Raw genomic sequence first — 23512 nt, forward strand, 5'->3', positions numbered from 1 at the left:
TTTTTTTTCTTCTTTCTTTCTTTTTTTGAGACAGGGTCTTCCTCTGTCACCCAGGTTGGAGTGCAGTGGTACAATCATGGCTCACTGCAGCCTCATATTCCCAGGCTCAAGTGATCTTCCTACCTCAGTCTCCTGAATAGCTGGGATACAGGCGTGTGCCACCATGTCTAATTTTTTTTTTTTTTTTTTTTTGAGAGGAGTCTCACTGTGTCAACAGGGTGGAGTACAGTGGCACGATCTTGGCTCACTGCACCCTCTGCCTCCAGGGTTCTAGCAATTCTCCTGCCTCAGCCTCCCAAGTAGCTGGGACTACAGGTGCCGGCAACCATGCCCAGCAAATTTTTGTATTTTTAGTAGAAACGGGGTTTCACTGTGTTGGCCAGGATGGTCTCGATCTCTTGACTTTGTGATCCACCTGCCTTGGCCTCCCAAAGTGCTGGGATTACAGGCGTGAGCCACCAAACCCAGCCTAACTTATCTATTATTTTTAAGTAGAGAAGTGGTATCGATATGTTACCCAGGCTGGTCTTGAACTCCCAGGATCAAGGGATCCACCAGCCTCACCCTCTCAAATTGCTGGGATTACAGGTATGAACACAATTCTAATTGGATAATTTTAAAGAGGCTGCTCCCTTCAGCCTGGGATACCCCGCCTTTACTCTGTGCTTTGATCCTGTCTTCAGTACTTCCTCAGTATTCCAAACTTGAAAATCAAAAGATACAAAGCTAACACTACTATATCCATATTCTTCCTAATTTTATGGTAAAATTTTCTTGGTTTAACTTTCTTTTACCAAAATTTAAAAACTAATATATTTTTATTTATTTATTTATTTATTTTGAGATGGAGGGTTTTTTTACAGATGCAAAAATAATTTATTGTAAATGTTTTTAAATCATTCTCCATTAAAATTTTTCATTACTTTCTAAAAAATACAAACACACTAAAGTTCACACTTGACATGTAAAAAATAAAGAGGAAGAAGAGAGATCCGCTAGTTCCACTAGTTTAAGGAACAATCCCTAAAATGAGACAATGATCTATAGTACATGCATCTTCTAGTTAAATAAGAAAGCAAATTCACATTATCCAGAGTCCTGGGTCGTAAAGACTCAAGTCAAATCTAGTCTGAGGCAGACACTCTAGCATGTGCCACACATGGCTGCCCCTCACTCTGACTTTAACCCAGAGCTGATTTAACTGAGTGACTGGGGTTAGAAATCTGTCAAGATACAGCACAAAACTCTTTCTCCTGGTAAATTTCTTTTTCCAACAAAATAAATACTCCGTTCCCTCAGGACAGGCAATCCTTTATCTGTAAACAACCAACACAGTCACTAATATTCCTCTTGCCCCTCAAATAGCTGGCAAAACCTTCCAACAATTTATTTTCAAAGGAGAGTCGTTCTTCTCGTATCACCACCATCTGTAACAGGATATGCAATCATTGCCTGAAGACACTCAGTCCTACAGGAAGGTTTGTAACACTGGGCAACAAAAAGCCAAAGCTTAATATCTATAGTAGATGTTCAACAGCCTTAATGATTCTCTAATGGAAGTTTATAAAATATACAAATGGATTGACTATCCAAAGTGATGGTAGGATGCTGAAAACTCACAGGGACTCATGTTTCCAAAAAGGGTGTTCAGGAATCACAGGAACAATGAGGAGTTGCAAAACAGTGAAGAAACACATAGCTCCCATCTGTAGCTAGCTATATATATAGATCTCAAAGTAACCTGGGTGGTGTGCCTAAGGCCGGTTGGCTGAGATACTCAGGTGCAGGTCATGGAAGCAGACACAGCCACACTGCTGAGGTCTTCTAAAGTGCCTTCCTTTTCTTCACACCCTGGCTTAGAGGTAGATCAAATAGAATGGTGGAGGGAAGAACGGTGATTTCAGTGAATGATTGGCTTAGTCTTCCTAACCTGGCTGCCTGCCGCTCCCTGCTCTACCAGTTCATGCGTATGTGATCCCACCTAAAAGAAGGCAGTGCACCTCTGCACTAAAGATAAAGTAACCCAGGTGGGTGGTGTGCTTCAAGAACAGCAGTGAGCCATGACAGCACCACCGCACTCCAGCCTAAAGGACAGAACAACATCCTGTCTCAAAAAACAAAAACAAAAAAAAAGAATACCAGTGACCTCCCACAGCGGGACACACCGGCTGACACTATGGCCCCTACCCTAGCTGGCTTCCTGCCTTTGTCAAGACTGGATCCAGCTGAAGCAGTGCTCAGGAGCTGTTTTACTGGGCTTGGAACCAGACTGCAGAATCAGGAGAGAAAGGAGTCTCTACCTCCCTGGTTGTTGCTGGTGCTTCTGGATTAATTCACAGAATCTTTTCCGTAAAACAGAGTGAATTCCCTTCATCTCTAGGACTTGGTGGAGCACTGCTTTCAGATGCAGACCGACCTCCATCACTTCATTCATCAAGCAAGAGGGATGCTGGATCAAGCCCCAGATTCTCACAACCAGGTATGTTCTGATCATGGAAATCCTGTAGCAAAATGCCCAGCACCAACTCCTCACTCATCATATACTTCATAAAATTTTCATCATCTGATGGAACCCCAAATTGCAGGTGGTAGGTTACTGTGGCATTTTCACCACTGAAGTCCACTATTTCAAGTGAAGTAAAATAACGACTCAGAGAGGGTGATGTACTGTACACAGGTGTGAGCCTTTCCGTGAGCAGGTGAGGCAAATCCTCTTCAGCAACACACTCCTCTGTAATCTTCAGCGTGACCAAGAATGTTTTATTTTATGATAATTCGAGTATTTCATTTTCATCTTCATCAACATAAGTTACTCCATCAAGACATAAGCCTACGATGATCACTGTAATGAAACCTAGGAAAACGGAAGTGACGATCATCCACAGTTTGCACCTTCCAACTACGTTCTTATTACAGGAGCTCCAGGGTCTTTCCTTGTTAGCCTCGGCCAGCGGGGCCACCTCGGCCAAACGGAAGGCACCATTGAGAGGTGTGTGCTCGGCTGGCTGCCGCTCCAGCGCTGACAGCTCCAGCGGCGGCGCGGCTTGGGCGGGGTCCATGGGCCGGCGGAGAAGGTCTGAGCGGCTCCGCGGGAGGCCCCACCGCAGGCAGAGTCCGGAGTGACTTCCCCGCCTCTTCTTCTTCTTCTTCTTCTTTTTTTTTTTTTTTGAGATGGAGTTTCGCTCTTGTTACCCAGGCTGGAGTGCAATGGCGCGATCTCGGCTCACCGCAACCTCCGCCTCCTGGGCTCAGGCAATTCTCCTGCCTCAGCCTCCTGAGTAGCTGGGATTACAGGCACGTGCCACCATGCCCAGCTAATCTTTTGTATTTTTTTAGTAGAGACGGGGTTTCACCATGTTGACCAGGATGGTCTCGATCTCTTGACCTCGTGATCCACCCGCCTCGGCCTCCCAAAGTGCTGGGATTACACAGGCTTGAGCCACTGTGCCTGGCCTCTTCTTTTTTTAAATATTTTGATTCTACCTTGGAAAAGCAGGTTTTCGTCTTTCCAAAAATTGCGCCAAGGTAAAGCAAAGCTCTAGTTGATTCGGGTGTGTTGTTTAGGCATTAGCAGTACTGCCCTCACTATGCGCTCATTGGACAGTAGCGCAATCCCCAGAAAAGGATGGTTAGAGAACGAGTTTCGCTCTTGTTGCCCAGACTGGAGTACAATGGCTCGATCTCGGCTAACCACAACCTTCGCCTCCGGGTTCAAGCAATTCTCCTGCCTCAGCCTCCCGAGTAGCTGGGATTATAGACATGCGCCACCATGCCTGGCTAGTTTTGTATATTTAGTAGAGATGGAGTTTCTCCGTGTTGGTCAGGCTGGTCTCGGACACCCGACCTCAGGTGATCCGCCCACCCCGGCCTCCCAAAGTGCTGGGATTACAGGCGTGAGCCACTGCACCCAGCCAAGTGTACAAATCTTTTTTTTTTTTTTTTTTTTTGAGACGGAGTTTCGCTCTTGTTACCCAGGCTGGAGTGCAATGGCGTGATCTCGGCTCACCGCAACCTCCGCCTCCTGGGCTCAGGCAATTCTCCTGCCTCAGCCTCCTGAGTAGCTGGGATTACAGGCACGCACCACCATGCCCAGCTAATTTTTTTTTTGTATCTTTAGTAGAGACGGGGTTTCACCACGTTGACCAGGATGGTCTCGATCTCTCGACCTCGTGATCCACCCGCCTCAGCCTCCCAAAGTGCTGGGATTACAGGCGTGAGCCACCGCGCCCGGCTACAAATCATTTTTTTTTTTTTTTCCAGAGCCAGAAACAGGATTTCTCTCTCTCTCTCTCTCTCTCTCTCTCTCTCTCTCTCTCTCTCTCTCTCCCCCTCTCTCCTTTTTTTTTTTTTGAGAGGGAGTTTCATTCTTGTTACCCAGGCTGGAGTGCAGTGGCACCATTTCGGCTCACCGCAACCTCCGCCTCCTGGGTTCGAGCAATTCTCCTGCCTCAGCCTCCCGAGTAGCTGGGACTACAGGCATGCGCCACCATGCCCAGCTATTTTTTTTTTTTTTTGTATTTTTAGTAGAGACGGGATTTCACCGTATTGGTCAACAGTATGGTCTTGATCTCTTCACCTCGTGATCCACCCGCCTCGGCCTTCCAAAGTGCTGGGATTATAGGTGCGAGCCACCGCGCCCGGCCCAGAAACAGGATTTTATTTAAAATTTATTGTAATGGGGTCCGTGCAAAAGGAGAGGGTAGAGGGTGGGGTACATGCAGGGGACACAGGAACATGATGACATGGCCAGGGCCGCAGCTTCTTCTGTCGTGGGGAAGAGGGATGAAAAGACAAAACCAGGGCTAGAGCTGGGGTGGAAGAGGGGAGGGGGACACTGGCTGCATTCCCCCACCCCCAGGAAGCACCTCTAGGCCCTGGACCCCTCGCTCACCCTGGCCCCTAAAACTCCATCTCTCCTCTGCCTCTGGCCCTCCTGGCTCCTCCTTCTGCTCCCCTGAACTTTTTCCCCTGACAGATTCTCAAGTAGGACGATGTTCAGGGCCCGACCCAAGCCCCCTACCACCTTAGGATGGTACAACCTTTGCGGGCCCTGCTTCTGCCCCTCCTCAAACCTCAGCGCTTTCCGTCTCTGGGACAGAAGCTCTGATCTCCCTCCTTTCTCTCCTCCCTCCCTGTGGAAAAAAAAAAAAGAAAGAAAGAACGAACTCCCCGGGGAGGGGCAGCAGACAGCAGAGGGAGAGGGCTGGAAGCAGAGTCAGAGAGCTATTGCGGAAAGAGGCTCACAAGTCCCTGGGAGGACAGGGCACCGGCTTACAGAGAGGAGCGGGGGTACGGGCAGTGGCTGCTCCTGTCCTCTGCCACCCCTGCCCACTGTCCAGGGGACTTCAACACAACCGAGGGGACAGGTTCGTGTGGGGTCAGGTCTGATAGAAGAGAGGAGCAGGAGCCGGGCGCGGTGGCTCAAGCCTGTAATCCCAGCACTTTGGGAGGCCGAGGCGGGTGGATCACGAGGTCGAGAGATCGAGACCATCCTGGTCAACGTGGTGAAACCCCGTCTCTACTAAAAATACAAAAAACTAGCTGGGCGTGGTGGCGCGTGCCTGTAATCCCAGCTACTCAGGAGGCTGAGGCAGGAGAATTGCCTGAGCCCAGGAGGCGGAGGTTGTGGTGAGCCGAGATCGCGCCATTGCACTCCAGCCTGGGTAACAAGAGCGAAACTCCGTCTCAATAAATAAATAAATAAATAAATAAATAAATAAATAAATAAATAAATAAAAATAAATAATAAAGAAGAGAGGAGCAGGAGAAACAAATTGTTAAAACCTAGCGAATTCCCCTAAAACATTTCTTCCTTCTTTCCTTCCGGAGGCTCCTTGGTTGGTGGGGAAGTGGTGAGGAGTTGGTGGGAAAAGAGTGGGGAGAGGAGCCTGTACCAAGGGACTCTACTCCATCCTCCCCTCTCCCCCGCAACCAACTTGGAGCTCACCAGGGCTGGGAGGGAAGTGGCGGAGAGCTCACAGGCACCCCGTCTGTCCCCGAGAGGGAGCCAAAGCTGTGGGAGGAGCTGCTGCCGCCGCCGCCATTGGACAAACCTCACCAGTACCTTTGTCGCGGAGCTCACAGACATGGTGAGGGCCCTGGCTGTGCACCTTCATGTGGTCCGAAATATAAGCCGAGCTCAGCATCTCGCCACACACGTGACATGGCACCTTACCCTCCTGTCGTACCGTGTGCGCCCGCAGCCGATCCTTCGTGGCGAAGGCTGCCTCCCATGTCTCACATTTGAAGGGCCGTTCTGTTGAGTGCACTTGTCTGATGTGACTGTGGAGGTGATCCGGCCGGGAGAAGCTCTTGCCACAGCGCGAGCAGTGGCAGGGCTTGTGTACAGCGCCGTCACGGGAGCGCACGTGGCAGCTCATGCGGTCCTTGCGCTGCTGGCACACCGGGCACTGGTAGGGCTTCTCGTCCGAGTGCGGCAGCTCGTGTGGGTTCGGGCGGTGGACGTCGCGGAGGGCCTTGCCGCACATCTCGCCGGCGTGGTTCTTCCGGATGCGCTTCCCCAGGCGGTCGTGGTCACCATGACACCTGCGGCACCCTCTTCTCCCCCTCCCCCGCCGGCTCCGCTCAGCTGGGGCACGCTCAGGAGGCTCAGGGGCACCATGGTGGGCATCTTCATAGCACCCGAGGGGATCCGGCCGGCCTTGGCTCCCGCGTGGATGGCTTCGTGCCTCTGGAGGTTGTAGCCGTTCTTGAACTCCTTGGCGCACAGAGCGCAGATGTAGGGCAGAGCGCAGATGTAGGGCTCCTTGCTCTTTGTCTTCTGCCACGGCGACCGTCGAGGTTGGGGCTACGACGGCGGCTGCGGAGGCGCGGGGTGGGGGTGGCGGAGGGGGCTCCGGGAGCCGCTTCAGGGCCACTGTGTCCACCGTGGAGGCGGCGGCCGGAGCCGGGGATGCTGCAAGGACGGCGGACTCCTGGGCAGCGGCGAGCACCCGGAGCAAGTCCCCCTGGAGGGGCTCGGCGGCCGGGGCCTGGGGCGTGGGCGTGGGCGGAGGTAAAATTGACATAAAATTTATGATTTTAAAGTGTACTTACTTACAGTTCAGTGGCATTTAGCACATTCACAGTGATCTGACTTCCAGGACATTTTCCTCCACCCAGGGGAAACTCTATCCCCATTAAGCAGTTGTTTCCTCCTTCATCTTCCTCCACTCCTTGGGGGAAGCCACCAATCTGCTTTCTGTCTCGATATACTTGCCTGTCTGAACATTTGCGGCCTTTACTGTCTGGCTTCTTTCTTTAGCACACTGTTTCTGAAGTTCATGCGGGTTGTAGCTTGCATCACAACTTCATTTTCTTTTTATTCCTGAGTAATATTACACTGCATGAATATGCCACATTTTGTTTATTCATCTGGTGATGTACGTTTGAGTTGTTTCCACTCTTTGGCTGTTATGATTAGTGCTGCTGTGAACATGTGTGTACAAGAGTTGTGTGGAAATATTTCCATTCTCTTTTGGTTATACACCTGGGTGTGAAATTGCTGTGTCAATCTGGAATTTTTTTTTTTTATTTTATTTTATTTTTTTTTTAGATGGAATTTCGCTCTTGTTACCCAGGCTGGAGTGCAATGGCACGATCTTGGCTCACCGCAACCTCCGCCTCCTGGGTTCAGGCAATTCTCCTGCCTCAGCCTCCTGGGTAGCTGGGATTACAGGCACGCGCCACCATACTCAGCTAATTTTTTGTATTTTTAGTAGAGACGGGGTTTCACTGTGTTGACCAGGATGGTCTCGATCTCTTGACCTCGTGATCCACCCGCCTCAGCCTCCCAAAGTGCTGGGATTACAGGCGTGAGCCACCGTGCCCGGCTAATGTACTTTTTTTTTTTTTTTTTTTTTTTTGAGACGAGGTCTCACACTGTTTCCTGGGCTGGAGTGTAATGGCACAATTTTAGCTCACTGCAGCATCTACCTCCCAGGTTCATGAGATTCTCCTGCCCCACCCTCCTGAGTAGCTAGGATTACAGGCGCACAGCACCACACCTGGCTAATTTTTTTTGTTTTTAGTAAAGACCGGGTTTCACTATGTTAGCCAGACTGGTCTTGAACTCCTGACCTCATGATCCACCCGCCTCAGCCTCCCAAAGTGGTGGGATTACAGGCATGAGCCACTGTGTCCAGCCCATCTTTAATTTACTCTCTAGACAAATTAATCTCTTCTTTTCTCTGGGATAATGGATTCATTCTCTGAAAGCTTTATGTCCTCTAAGAAAATGTCCATTCTTTTATTCACTAATTGGTGCAAATTAAGACCATGAAGAAGTGTTTTCTTCCTTCATCTCGTGCACATGCAGTGAATAAAATACTTATTCAAAGAACTCAGAATGACCAGAAGACTAGAGAAGTTCTCGGGCAACTTAATTGCTTTTGTGATTCAAGACCATTAAGACCCTGAAAAGGCCGGGCGCGGTGGCTCAAGCCTGTAATCCCAGCACTTTGGGAGGCCGAGGCGGGTGGATCACGAGGTCAAGAGATCGAGACCATCCTGGTCAACATGGTGAAACCCCGTCTCTACTAAAAATACTGAAAATTAGCTGGGCATGGTGGCGTGTGCCTGTCATCCCAGCTACTCGGGAGGCTGAGGCAGGAGAATTGCCTGAACCCAGGAGGCGGAGGTTGCAGTGAGCCGAGATCGCGCCATTGCACTCCAGCCTGGGCAACAAGAGCGAAACTCCGTCTCAAAAAAAAAAAAAAAAAAAAGACCCTGAAAAGAAAGAGAGAATGCTCAGCAGCTCCAGAAGCTTATGGGAAACATGGGCTCCAATGCTCTGGCTGGGAAACATGAAATCACTTTGAATTTTCTGATAAATCTGGTTTAGCAACGACTTGTTAATCATTCGCTCAAAATTAGGCTAGGCTTTAGAGCGAGTATATATTACATCCCTGAAACTCTTACAGAAATAGGGATTTATTTTATTTTATATATTAGAGATGTAGTCTCACTATGTTGCCCAGGCTGCTTTCCAACTCCTGGACTCAAGCAATCCTCCTGCCTCAGCCTCTCAAAGTGTTGGGACTACAGGCAAGAGCCACTGTGCCTGTTTTTTATTTATTTTTGTTTATTTTTTTGAGATGGAGTCTTGCTCTTGTTACATAGGCTGGAGTACAATGGCACAACCTCGGCTCACTGCAACCTCTGCTTCCAGGGTTCAAATGACTCTTCAGCCTTGCATCCTGAGTAGCTGGGATTACCGGCATGTGCCATCATGCCTGGCTAATTTGGTATTTTTAGTAAAGACAGGGCTTTTACCATGTTGGCCAGGCTGGTCTTGAACTCCTGACCTCAGGTGAGCCACCCACCTCAGCCTCCCAAAGTGCTGGGACTATAGACATGAGCCACTGAACCTGGCCTGTTTTTTGTGCTTTTTAAAAATTGTACTTTGGGCTCTGGGGTACATGTGCACAGCCTGCATCCTGCAGGATTGTTGCATAAGTACATACATGCTACATCCGCCCCCACCTCGCCTACATCGGGCATTTCTTCCTGTGTTATTCCTCCCCATCTGCCCCCTGCTGTCCCTCCCCTCCCCACAACCTCCCCACCCAGCCCAGTGAGTGTTGTTCCCTTCCCTATGGAACCTGGCCTTTTTTTTTTTTTTTTAAAGACAGAGTCTTGCTGTCACCAAGCTGGAGTGCAGTGGTACGATTTCGGCTCACTGCAACCTCCGCCTCCTGGGTTTAAGTGATTCTCCTGCCTCAGCCTCCCGAGTAGCTGGGACTACAGACATGCATCACTACGCCCAGCTAATTTTTGTATTTTTAGTAAAGATGGGGTTTCACCATGTTGGCCAAGATGGTCTCGATCTCTTGACCTCATGATCCACCTGCCTCAGCCTCCCAAAGTGCTGGGATTACAGGCATGAGCCACTGTGCCCAGCTACCTGGCCTGTTTTTAAGGACTAAATAAGAAATTTGTTCTCAGCAATCTCAGACTTCCCAAAGTTCTGGCTTTGATTTCTAATATTAGGAAGGTTTTTTTTTTTTTTTTGAGACGGAGTTTCGCTCTTGTTACCCAGGCTGGAGTGCAATGGCGCGATCTCGGCTCACCGCAACCTCCGCCTCCTGGGTTCAGGCAATTCTCCTGCCTCAGCCTCCTGAGTAGCTGGGATTACAGGCACGCACCACCATGCCCAGCTATTTTTTTTGTATTTTTAGTAGAGACAGGGTTTCACCATGTTGACCAGGATGGTCTCGATCTCTTGACCTTGTGATCCACCCGCCTCGGCCTCCCAAAGTGCTGGGATTACAGGCTTGAGCCACCGCGCCCGGCCAGGAAGGTTTTTTTAAACTAATTTTTTAAAATTTATTTTTAGGGCCGGGTGCGGTGGCTCAAGCCTGTAATCCCAGCACTTTGGGAGGCCGAGGCGGGTGGATCATGAAGCCAAGAGATCGAGACCATCCTGGTCAACACGGTGAAACCCCGTCTCTACTAAAAATACAAAAAATTAGCTGGGCATGGTGGCGCCTGCCTGTAATCCCAGCTACTCAGGAGGCTAAGGCAGGAGAATTGCCTGAACCCAGGAGGTGGAGGTTGCAGTGAGCCGAGATCGCGCCACTGCACTCCAGTCTGGGTAACAAGAGCGAAACTCCGTCTCAAAAAAAAAAAAAAAAAAAAAAAAAAATTTATTTTTGAGATGGAGTCTTGCTCTGTCACCCAGGCTATAGTGCAGTGACACAATCTTGGCTTACTGCAACCTCTGCCTCCCAGGTTCAAGAGATTCTCATGCCTCAGTCTCCTGAGTAGCTGGGATTACAGGAGCACACCGCCATGCCCGGCTAATTTTGCATTTTTTAGACATGGGGTTTCACTGTGTTGGCCAGGCTGGTCTCAAACTCCTCATCTCAAGTGATCCACCTGCCTCGGCCTCCCAAAATGCTGGGATTACAGGTATGAGCCACTAGACCTGGCCATAAACTAACTTTTTAAATTGATGAATAATATTTGTTTGTTTTTTAGAGGGAGTCTCCCGCTGTCGCCCAGGCTGGAGATCAGTGGCGCAGTCTTGGCTTATTGCAACCTCTGCCTCCCAGGTTCAAGCAATTTTCCCATCTCAGCCTACCAAGTAGTTGGGACTACAGGTGTGCACCACCATGCCTGGCTAATTTTTGTATTTTTAGTAGAGACGGACTTTCACTATATTGGTCAGGCTAGTCTCAAACTCTTGACCTCAGGTGATCTGCCCCCCTTGGCCTCCCAAAGTGCTGGGATGACAGGCATGAGCCACTGTGCCCGGCTGATGCATATTTATGGGGCACATGTGATATTTTGTTATGTACATAGAATGTACAATGATCAAGTCAGGGTATTTAGGGTATTCATCATCTCAAGTATCATTTCTATGTGTCGGGAAATTTTCAAGTTCTTTTAGCTATTTTGAAATATATAGTGGGCTGGGCATGGTGACTCATGCCTGTAATCCCAGCACTTTAGGAGGCCTAGGTGGGTGAATCACTTGAGATGAGGAGTTTGAGACCAGGCTAACCAACATGGTGGAAGCCTTGTCTCTACTAAAAATAAAAAAATTAACCAGGTGTGGTGGCAGGCACCTGTAGTACTAGCTACTTGGGAGGCTGAGATGGGAGGATGGCTTGAGCCCAGGAAGCAGAGGTTGCAGTGAGCCGAGATTGCACCACTGTACCCCAGCCCGGCAGACAGAGTGAGACTATGTCTCAATAAATAAAAATAAACAGGCTGGGCATAGTAGCTCACGCCTGTAATCTCAATACTTTGGGAGGTTGAGGCAGGTGGATAACCTGAGGTCAGGAGTTCCAGACCAGCCTGACTAACACAGTGAAACCTCGTCTCTACTAAAAATACAAAAATTAGCCAGGCATGGTGGTGGGTACCTATAATTCCAGCTACTCAGGAGGCTGAGGCAGGAGAATTGCTTGAACCTTGGAGGTGGAGGTTGCAGTGAGCTGAGATCATGCCACTGCAATCCTAACCTGGGTGACAGAGCGAGACTCCACCTCAAAATAAATAAATAAATGAATAAATAAAAATTAGACCAAAATAATGGACTGCAAAGGGGATGAGAATGGACTGCCTCGAGTAGGTTGTCTTTTGGGGTATTCTTCACTTTTCCCTATGTGCAGGTGTTTTGCTATGTGACTCTATAGCTCTTCTGGCTAAAGAGGCAGAGCTTATTTCCTGAACCTTGAATCCAGGCTGTACTTATGCTTTAGCCAAAAAAATGTGGCACAAGTGTTGTGTGCCACCACTGAGCTTAGGACTCAAGAGACACAGGTGTCTCTTCTTGCTGTCTTGTACCTCCGCTTTCACCACAAGAACATTCTCTGGGGTAGCCTGATGGAGAAGAGACACAGAGAGAAACACTCTGGTCAGATTGATTCCAGATCCGCTGCTGAGCCAGCCCTCTCATCTGTGAGCCAGTATCCCCAACAAGATCAGCAGAGCTCCCCAGCCAACCACAGATGCATGAACAATCGACAGATACAGTGACATTCTTCCTCAAATAAAGCATACTCTGTCTCCCTGTTCTTTGATTTTTAAAAGGCCTAACCCACTGGTTCCTGATGTACCAGGGTATGCCTAGACATGCCCAGGCATGTCTTAGTTTGTAGCATATATTCCTTTCCTTATTTGGACATTCCTAGCCTAGACGTTTTGCAAACCACACAAGTCACTTCTTCCCTTCCTTTGTTCTCCATTGCTTTTACCTAGTTAGGAACGTTTTAAGCTTTTAGCCAATTGGGTTTAGCTTAGACTGTGTGGTCCAGCTCCAGCCAATGGAGACTGGACACAGTGGTAGAAACCTCACGTGTTAAGGATAAAAAGCCCTCCTCTCCTTTGTTTGGTGTGCTCTCATGGTGAGCAGGCTCAGGAGTGGCACCCTTCTACAGAAGTAAAAATTGTCTTGCTGAGAACTTCTTTAAGAGTTTGTTTTCTTCACAACTCCAAACCTTTACTTCTTTCTTTTTTTTTTTTCTGAGATGGAGTTTCACTCTTGTTGCCCAGGCTGGAATGCAATGGTGTGATCTTTGGCTCGCCACAGCCTCCACCTCCCAGGCTCGAGTGATTCTCCTGCCTCAAGCTCCCAAGTAGTTGGGATTACAGGCATGCGTTACCATGCCCAGCTAATTTTGTATTTTTAGTAGAGAAGGGGTTTCTCCAGGTTGGTCAGGCTGATCTGGAACTCCTGATCTCAGGTGATCCGCCTCCCTCAGCCTCCCAAAGCACTGGGATCACAGGCATGAGCCACCATGCCCAGCCTACTTCTAACAACAGTTATACTTATTGTTATACCACTGTTTTGTAGTTGTGACACACCATTATTGCAGCAGTAGAGAACTGATGCATTGCTGTTATTTGGCATTGCATTGCCAAGTAATCCATTATCTCATTTTTTGACAATGCATCAGTTCCCTACTGCCACAATACATTATATGTATTCATCAAACATTACAGGTCCAGAAACTCACACTAAAATGTATGCTTTTTTCTGTCACCCAGGATGGAGTGCAGTGGTGCCATCTTGGCTCACTGCAACCTCCGCCTCCCCGGTTCAAGTGATTCTCCTGCCTCAGCCTCCCGAGTAGCTGGGATTAAAGGTGTGTGCCACCATACCCAGCTAATTTTTATATTTTTAGTAGAGATAGGGTTTCACCATGTTGACCAGGCTGGTCTTGAACTCCTGGCTTCAAGTGATCCACCTGCCTCGTTGTCCCAAAGTGCTGGGATTACAGGTTTGAGCCACCAGACCTGGCCAAATGTATACATTTTTTAAAAACCAAGGAATTAACACTGTGAAAAGAAGAAAAAGCAATGAGCAAATGTAGTTTCTACTTCTATTACTGAAAGTAGCCAGTGCTACTGGCAACTGCCAGTTAAATGTTGAGAGTAAGTCAGGGTGTCCCCAAGGAAATGAAAAAGGTGAATGTAAAATTATGTAATCTTTCTCTGATTAGCACTAAGAGATATGGGAAGTGGGTTTAAGCAAGCAGATTATGGGAGTTGACAATAAAAATGTAAACTCAACCCCAGTTAATTAATTTGTCCATTGATCTTTCAGCAGCAGATGGTGATGTCTACTCTGGATGAAATAAGAGGTCCAGAGACAACAATGAGAGTTCCTTTCCCCAGGGAGGGAGGCCAATTCAGTTCGTGAGCTTTGAGAAGCTGAAATGTTACCTTGGATCTGGAAATACTTAGTGGTGCTTGTCAGGCTAGTGATCGAGTTTCCCCAGCAGCTCAGTTAATTACCCAGAACTTTCTGTATTGAGTGAGTCCTGAGACTCTGCATAACTCTCTCAAAGTCAGGTCTCATTTTATTCAATCGGAGACATTTTTCCCCCTTTAAGCTGGATTTTCTTTCTTTTCTTTTTTTGAGATGGAGTTTCGATCTTGTTACCCAGGCTGGAGTGCAATGGCACGATCTCGGCTCACCACAACCTCTGCCTCCTGGGTTCAAGCAATTCTCCTGCCTCAGCCTCCCGAGTAGCTGGGACTATAGGCATGTGCCACCATGCCCAGCTAATTTTTGTACTTTTAGTAGAGACGGGGTTTCACCATGTTGACCAGGATGGTCTCGATCTCTTGACCTTGTGATCCACCCGCCTCAGCCTCCCAAAGTGCTGGGATTATAGGCGTGAGCCACCACGCCAGGCCTCAGCTGGATTTTCTTGGATTATCAAAGGACAGTGTTTATGCATGCACACAGGAGAACATGTTCACAGATTAAATTTTTCTTGCCGAAAGGAATGAGAAAAATTATCTATTCCCTCTAACATCATGTCTCTGAAAGTAGGGTTAGGGTTTGTCATTTTCACAAGTTTTAGATCTGTGAAGCAGCAGATACAGCATGTGTTCAGTGACACTGCTGGCTTTCCCATCTGGGGTGGGCGCTGGGAATGATGTGTCAGCACTTAGCTGCTGGTGAATTTCTGTCTAATGAACAAAGGAGAAAAATTGGCTGTAGTTGGCACAATTCTACTTGGGGTGTACAGTGTTCAGAGATACATGAAATCAGGAATATAATCATCCATTACTCAGAATAACTTTAAAATCTTTGATAATTATTTAGTTCTTTCAAAATCATCGCATTGCTGAACATGATTCACCATTAAATAGCAAGCTAGGGTTCCGATCGTCATTAAAATGTAGAGTCATTGCTGGTGGATGTAAAATGGTGTAGCCACTTTGGAAAACAGTGTGGCAGTTCCTCAAGGACTGTAATTAGCATACAACCCAGAAATTCTACTCCTAGGTATGTAACCCAAAGAATTTAAAACATGTTCATGCGAAAACATGTATGTGAATGTTCATATCATCACTATTCACAATAGCCAAAAGGTGGAAACAGCTCCAGTGTCCATCAGTTGACGAATGGGTAAACAAAACGTGTTCTATCCATACAATGGGATACTAGTCAGGTACATAAAGGGATAAAGTCCTGATCCATGCTACAATGTGGATGAACCTCAGAAACATGTAGCTAAATGAAAGAAGCCAGACACAAAAGGCTACATATTGCATAAATCCATCAGAATGAAATTTCCAGAATAGGCAAATCTATAGAGATAGAAAGTGGATTCATGATCGCCAGGAGTTAGGGGAGCGAGAATGGAGGAGGGGGCGGGTGACTGCTACTGGGTATGGGTTTTCTTTTTAGGGTGATGGAAATGTTCTGGAATTAGACAGTGGTGATGATCACAGGCTTCTTTTCCTGGCTCCTGCGTCACCCTGATGGGTTGAACTAATAGGAGACCCTGCAGGGAGACTGGAGGGCAAGGGAAAAGGAGAAGCTTCAGAATTTCTTGCCCTTTCTCTCTGCCTCAGGCAACATCCTCCAGCAGTGGCTGTATTTTACTCTGCGTCACCAACCCCTACTCAGTGGCTGCAGCTGGTCACCGCTTTGTTTCTTTGTCCATTTGGACCTGGGAGTGGCAGGATCTTGTTATTGCTACTCTCTCTCTCTGCTCTTTTGCGAAGGCTGGAGTGCAGTGCGCAATTGTGCCTCACTGCAACCTTGACCTCCTGGGCTCCTGAGAGTCTCCCCACTCAGCCGCCCAAGTATTTGGGTATAGGTGTGTGCTACCACACCCAGCAATTTTTTTTTTTTTTTTTTTTTTTGAGGCAGAGTCGTGCTCTGTTGCCCAGGCTGGAGTACAGTGGCGGGATCTCAGTTCACTACAACCTCTGCCTCCTGGGTTCAAGTGATTCTCCTGTCTCAGCCTCCTGAGTACCTGGGACTACAGGCATGCACCAGGTTAATTTTTGTATTTTTAGTAGAGACCAGGTTTTGCCATGGTCGGGCCAGTCTGAAACTCTGACCTCAGGTGATCTAACCACCTTGGCCTTCCAAAGTGCTGGGATTATAGGCTTGAGCCACTGCGCCCGGCCCACACCTAGCAATTTTTAATTTTTTCTATAGAGGTGAAGTCTTGCTGTGTTGCCCAGACTGGTCTTGAACTCCTGGGCTCAAGCAATTCTCCCTCCTTGACCTCCCAAAGTGCTGGCGTTACAGGTATGAGTCACTGTACCCAGCTTTATTGCGAATCTCTATCCCTGGTTTGGCTTCTTAGATCTTTCATTACTTGTGGGACCAATTCACTGTATTAAGTTTCTTGTTTGTGGCTTCTGTTTCCTACCTGGACTCTGATGGATAAACCCTTCTAAGGGGTGTGTCAATTTGTATTCCTTCCAGAACTGTGTGAAACTGTCAGTTTCCTCCAAACCTTAATTGCATCTTATCATTGCGGGAAATTGTGTCCCCCCCCAAATTTATATGTTAAAGCCCTAACCCTAAATGACTCAGAAGGTGACCTTATTTGTAAATAAAGCCACTGCAGATGTAGATTAGTTAAAATATGGGATCCTAATAAATTAGGGTGGGCTCTAATTCAATATGACTGGTATCTTTATAAAAGGTCGAAGTATGAACACAGGTGTGTGTCCAGGCTGTGTGAAAATGACCATGTACAAGCCGAGGAGAGAGGCCTGGAACACATCCTTCATTCACACCCTGCAGAAGGAATGGATCCTGTCAACACCTTGATCTTGGACTTCTAGCTTCCAGAATTAGGAGGCAACACGTTCCTGTAGATTAAGCCACCCAGTGTGTGGTACTTTGTTTTGGCAGCCTTAGCAAATGAATATTGTTTTTCTTTAGGCATTTTAAAAAACACTCATGCACGGGCCGGGTGCGGTGGCTCATGCCTGTAATCCCAGCACTTTGGGAGGCCGAGGCGGGTGGATCACGAGGTCGAGAGATCGAGACCATCCTGGTCAATATGGTGAAACCCCGTCTCTACTAAAAATACAAAAAATTAGCTGGGCATGGTGGCGTGTGCCTGTAATCCCAGCTATTCAGGAGGCTGAGGCAGGAGAAGTGCCTGAACCCAGGAGACGGAGGTTGCGGTGAGCTGAGATCGCGCCATTGCACTCCAGCCTGGGTAACAAGAGTGAAACTCCTTCTCAAAAACAACAACAACAACAAAAAACCACTCATGCACAAAAAAGAATTGATTTTTTTTTTTTGAGATGGAGTTTTGCTCTTGTTGTCCAGGCTGGAGTGCAATGGTGTGATCTAGACTCACCGTAAACTCTGCCTCCTGGGTTCAAGTGCTTCTCCTGCCTCAGGCTCCCAAGTAGCTGGGGTTACAGGCATGTACCACCATGCTTGGCTAATTTTGTATTTTTAGTAGAAACGAGGCTTCTCCATGTTGGTCAGGCTGGCCTTGAACTCCTGACCTCAGGTGATCCACCTGCCTTGGCCTCCCAAAGTGCTGGGATTATAAGCATGAGCCACCATACCTGGCAGAATTATGTTTTAAACCAGACACAGTAGCACCTGACTGTAGTCCCAGCTACTAGGGAGGTTGAGGCAGGAGGATCATTTGAGCCCAGGAGTTCAAATCCAACCTGGGCAACATAGAAATATTACATTTGTAAAATAAATACATAAAATAAAATAACATAAAAAAGACAAAAAGGGATGCTTTATGGCTGATCAAGGAAATAATTACCAGGGAGATACAGGTGCTGGAGTTTATGGGGAAGGAAGTGGTCAGGAGTCTTTAACAAAGAGGAAAAGACAGAGGTGAGCAAATAAAAAATAATTAGTCAGGTGGCAGCAGAGTGAATGTCCTTCCATTAATTAACACGTATTGAAGGCCAGGAGCGGTGGCTCGCTCGGGTAATCCCAGGACTTTGAGGGGCAGGAGGCAAGAGAATCACTTGAGCCCAGGAATTTGAGACCAGCCTGGGCAACATAGTGAGACCCTGTCTTTACTAAAAATCAAGAAAATTAGTTGGGCCTCAAGAAAACTAGGTGGCATATGGCTTCAGTCCCAGCTACTTGGGAGGCTGAGGTAGGAGGATCATTGAACCTGGGAGATGGAGGCTTCAGTGAACTGTGATTGCGCCACTACACTGTGGCTTGGGTGACAGAGTGAGACCACCATCTCAAAAAAAAAACAACCAACCAAAAACAACCAAAAACCATGTACTCATTTGTTATGCCAGAAGCAGGGTGGTCGGAGGGGTACCCAGAGGTCCCTGCTCAAGCTTGCTGAAATTCAGCTGCTTAAACGTTATTATTTATTTATTTATTTATTTATGAGACAGGGTCTTGCTTTGTCGCCAAGGCTGGAGTACAGTGGCATGATCTCAACTCACTGCAACCTCCATCTCTGGGGATCAAGTGATCCTCTCATCTCAGCCTCCTGAGTACCTGGGACTACAGATGCCCAGCTTTTTTGCTTGTTTTTTATATATTTTGTAAAGATGGGGTTTCACCATCACTATGTTGCCCAGGCTGGTGTGAAACTCCTACCCTAAACTGATGCTCTTGCCTCGGCCTCCCAAAATGTTGGGATTATAGGTATGAGCCACTGTGCTTGGTTGACATTAAATCTTTTTTTCTTGAGATGAGATCTCTGTCACTGAGGCTGGGGTGCAGTGATACAATCTTGGCTCACTGCAACTTCTGCCTCCGGGGCTCCTCTCACCTCAGCCTCCAGAGTAGCTGGGACTACAGGTGCGCCACCATACCTGACTAATTTTTTGTATTTTTAGTAGAGACAGGGTCTTACCATGTTACCCAGGCTAGTTTCTAACTCATGAGTTCAGGTATCTACCTGCCTTGGCCTCCCAAGCTGTTGGGATACAGGTATGAGCCACCGCGTCCTGCCGCTGGCTGACTTTTTATTTAAATTAATTTTTTTAGCCAGGAGTGGTGACTCATGCCTGTAATCCTAGCATTTTGGGAGGCTGAGGTGGGCAGACCACGAGGTCAAGAGATCAAGACCATCCTGACCAACATGGTGAAACCCAGTCTCTACTAAAAATACAAAAATTAGCTGGGTGTGGTGGCGCACACCTGTAGTCCCAGCTACTCAGGAGACTGACGTAGAAGAATCGCTTGAACCCGGGAGGCAGACGTTGCAGTGAGCCGAGATCGTGCCACTGCATTCACTCCAGCCTGGCAACAGTGAGAGACTCCATCTCAAAAAAAAAAAAAAAAAAAAAAAAAAAAAAAAAAAAAAAAGCCGGGCACGGTGGCTCAAGCCTGTAATCCCAGCACTTTGGGAGGCCGAGGCGGGTGGATCACGAGGTCAAGAGATCGAGACCATCCCGGTCAACATAGTGAAACCCCGTCTCTACTAAAAATACAAAAAATTAGCTGGGCATGGTGGCACATGCCTGTAATCCCAGCTACTCAGGAGGCTGAGGCAAGAGAATTGCCTGAACCCAGGAGGCGGAGGTTGCGGTGAGCCGAGATCGCACCATTGCACTCCAGCCTGGGTAACAAGAGCAAAACTCCGTCTAAAAAAAAAAAAAAAAAAAAAAGGCCAGGTACAGTGGCTCATGCCTGTAATCCCAGCACTTTGGAAGGCCAAAGTGGGCAGATCACCTGAGGTTGGGAGTTCGAAACCAGCTTGACCAACATGAAGAAACCCTGTCTCTACTAAAAGTACAGAATTAGCCGGATGTGGTGGCACATGCCTATAATCCCAGCTGTTCAGGAGGCTGAGGCAAAAGAATTGCTTGACCCTGGGAGGTGAAGGTTGTGGTGAGCTGAGATTGCGCCATTGCACTTCAGCCTGGGCAACAAGAGCCAAACTCTGTCTCAAAAAAAAAATTTAAAAAGTTGTAAAAATAAAAGTAAAGAGTAACAAGTCATAGAATTTTAGGACTGCAGATGACTTACCATATCATCTAGTACAGACCTTTCATTGTTAATGCGATAATCCAAGAGAGAACACTAGGATGTTGCTTGAATTACAGTGCTGTTTTCAAGGCCAAGACTAGAACCTGAGGGTTCTGATTCCCAGGGCAGCTCTCTTGTCTCACCGATCACAAATATACTTGAATCATGGCTTGATTCTGTTTCTCTTTGCTGATTGGCGTTGTTCTCTTTCCCTACAGACAGCAAAGAATATGCCATCTACAGCCTTGCTTAGCAACCTCAGGAGAAAGAGAGCTCTTTACTTATTTTAAATTTTAATTTAATTATATATATATATTTTTGAGACAAGGTCTCACTCTGTTGCCCAGGTTGCAGTGCAGTGGCTCCATCTCGGCTCACTGCAACCTCTACCTCCTCGGTGCAAGCAATTCTTCTGCCTCAGCCTCCCGAGTAGCTGGGATTACAGGCACCCACCACCATGTTAGCTAATTTTTATATTTTTAGTAGAGACGGGGTTTCACTATGTTGGTCAGGCTGGCCTCAAACTTCAGTGATCCACCTGCTTCAGTTTCCCAAAGGGCTGGGATTATAGGTGTGAGCCACCACACCTGGCCTGAGCTCTTCTTTCTCTAGAGCGCATATTGCAATCCTGAGAAGGGCTGATTAGTTCTGTTAGGGCCCATGCACATCCCCACATCCAGAGGGACATGTTCTACAACTTTGTGCAAATTAAAAACAACACGTTTGTGAGGAGGACAGTAGAGTATGCTGGGAAAACAAAATAAGTAAAAATGAATAAACCGAAGTCCACTGCAAGTTACAAAGCCCTGCTTCCTTTGTTACCTTGGAGTGCTGCTTTGAAATGTTGGTGTTAAGGAACACCATTTATAGCAGCCAGTCACCCATCTGTAACATTAGGTCCTCCTTAGTCTCCTAGAGACAGACTGGCTCATCAAGGGGACTTCTGGCTAGTTTCTTTCTTTTCTTTCTTCCTTTCCTTCCCTCTCTTTTCTCTTCCCTCCCTTCCTTCCTTCCTCCCTCCCTCTTTGTTTTCTTACTCTCTTTCCTTCTCTCTCCCTCTTTTTTTTTTTAAAATTTTTATTTTATTTGAGAAGGAGTTTCGCTCTTGTTACCCAGGCTGGAGTGCAATGGCGCGATCTCGGCTCACCGCAACCTCCGCCTCCTGGGCTCAGGCAATTCTCCTGCCTCAGCCTCCTGAGTAGCTGGGATTACAGGCACGTGCCACCATGCCCAGCTAATCTTTTGTATTTTTTTAGTAGAGACGGGGTTTCACCATGTTGACCAGGATGGTCTCGATCTCTCGACCTCGTGATCCACCCGCCTCGGCCTCCCAAAGTGCTGGGATTACAGGCTTGAGCCACCGCGCCCGGCTTCTCTCTCCCTCTTTTCCTCCCTCCTGCCTTCCTTCTTTCTCTCTTTCATTTTGATACAGTATCTCACTGTCACCCAGGCTGGAGTACAGTGGCATGCTCACAGCTCACTGCAGCCTTGACCTCCTGGACTCAAGTGATTCTCCCACCTCAGCTCCTAAGTAACTAGGACTACAAGCACACACCACCATGCCCAGCTATTTTTCTTTTTCTTGTAGACACAGGGTCTTACCATGTTGTCCAGGCTGGTCTTAAACTTCTGGGTTCAAGCAATCCTCCCCTCCTTGGCCTCCCAAGTGCTGGGACTAGAGGCATACACCATTGTGGGTAGCCTTGGGTAGTTTCTTTTTCTTTCTTTCTTTCTTTTTTTTTTTTGAGATGGAGTCTTGCTCTGTCACCCAGGCTGCAATGCAGTGGCGTGATCTCGGTTCACCACAACCTCCGCCTCCCAGGATCAAATGATTCTCCTGCCTCAGTCTCCTGAGTAGCTGGAATTACAGGCACCTGCCACCACGCCTGGCTAATTTTTACATTTTTAGTAGAGACAGGGTTTTACCATGTTAGCCAGGCTATTCTTGAACTTCTGACCTCATAATCTGCCCATCTTGGCCTCCCAAAGTGTAGGGATTACAGGTGTGCACCACTGCACCTGCAAAGTGGCTTATGCTGTGCATATCCAGTCAGTTGTTACCATCTAGGAATAAAATCGAGTTACCAAATTTTCTAAATTTTCAAGTGAAGCTGGAAATGTAGTTCTTTGTTGGCAATATCCTGTTTTTTTTTTTTTTTTTTTTTTTTTTTTTTTTTTTTTTGAGACGGAGTTTCGCTCTTGTTACTCAGGCTGGAGTGCAACGGCCGCAACCTCTGCCTCCTGGGTTCAGGCAATTCTCCTGCCTTCAGGCAATTCTCCTGCCTCAGCCTCCTGAGTAGCTGGGATTACAGGCAGGCGCCACCATGCCCAGCTAATTTTTTGTATTTTTAGTAGAGACGGGGTTTCACCGTGTTGACCACGATGGTCTCGATCTCTCGACCTCGTGATCCACCCGCCTCAGCTTCCCAAAGTGCTGGGATTACAGGCTTGAGCCACCGCGCCCGGCCCAATATCCTGACTTTTAAGTGTTGGTAAACACTATGCAAGGCACATGGCACATAAAATGTATCTAATGAGCCACATTTAGTTCCAACTGCAACTTCAGTTTGCAACTTCTGGTCTAGAAATTCATCCCTTTTGGTCCCCAGCATCTAGAACAGTGCCTTAAATACAGTAGGAGCTTTAGCACAGAGTTATTAAATAAATAAATTAATGGCTTGAAAGTCTTTCCAATTTAGAGTAAAATCGTTATTTAGAATTTTGTAAAATTACTTTCTTCTTTCCATTAATTAAGTGTTCCTACTCAGGATTTTAAGGTTGAATAGTAGTTTATTCCATAAAGACCTTTCGTCAAATCTTATTTGTGGTATACTCATATGCAAAAATATCCTGAGAGCTGTGAGATTGTAAGTATGCTTTTTCATTAATGAAGTGAGGCATAAAAATAAACCAAGGCATGGCTGGGTGCAGTGGCTTATGCCTGTAATCCCAGCACTTTGGGAGGCTGACGTGTGCACATCATGAGGTCAGGAGTTCGAGACCAGCCTGGCCAACATAGTGAAACCCCGTCTTTACTAAAATTACAACAAAATTAGCCAGGTGTGGTGGTGGGCACCTGTAATCCCAGCTACTCAGGAGGCTGAGGCAGGAGAATCGCTTAAACCCGGGAGACATAGGTTGCAGTGAGCTGAGATTGTGTCATTGTACTCCAGCCCAGGCAACAATAAGAGACCCCTTCTCAAAAAATAAACCAAGGAAAAGAAAGACGTTAAGTATTAAATTCCTGACAAAAACCAGCTTCTCCTGTCACAAAAGACAGTTACATAATAATTTGTACGGTAACTAAAACATACA

General features: G+C 47.3%; 1 non-coding gene and 2 pseudogenes across 1 annotated transcript; all 3 read right to left on the bottom strand.

Annotated features, from left to right (window-relative positions):
- Positions 1-852: 852 nt before the first annotated feature.
- LOC141585059 (TPA-induced transmembrane protein pseudogene) lies at positions 853-4035 on the bottom strand (annotated as a pseudogene).
- On the bottom strand, positions 3505-3630 carry LOC120365202 (U4atac minor spliceosomal RNA). Its single transcript, XR_005580210.1, has one exon. It is a non-coding gene; the product is annotated as a U4atac minor spliceosomal RNA (small nuclear RNA).
- Positions 4036-5779: 1744 nt separating the features above from the next.
- On the bottom strand, positions 5780-7028 carry LOC101050433 (myc-associated zinc finger protein pseudogene; annotated as a pseudogene).
- Positions 7029-23512: the final 16484 nt, after the last annotated feature.

The sequence above is a fragment of the Saimiri boliviensis genome, chromosome 7 (genome assembly GCF_048565385.1).
Source record: "Saimiri boliviensis isolate mSaiBol1 chromosome 7, mSaiBol1.pri, whole genome shotgun sequence".
Lineage (NCBI taxonomy): Eukaryota > Metazoa > Chordata > Mammalia > Primates > Cebidae > Saimiri > Saimiri boliviensis.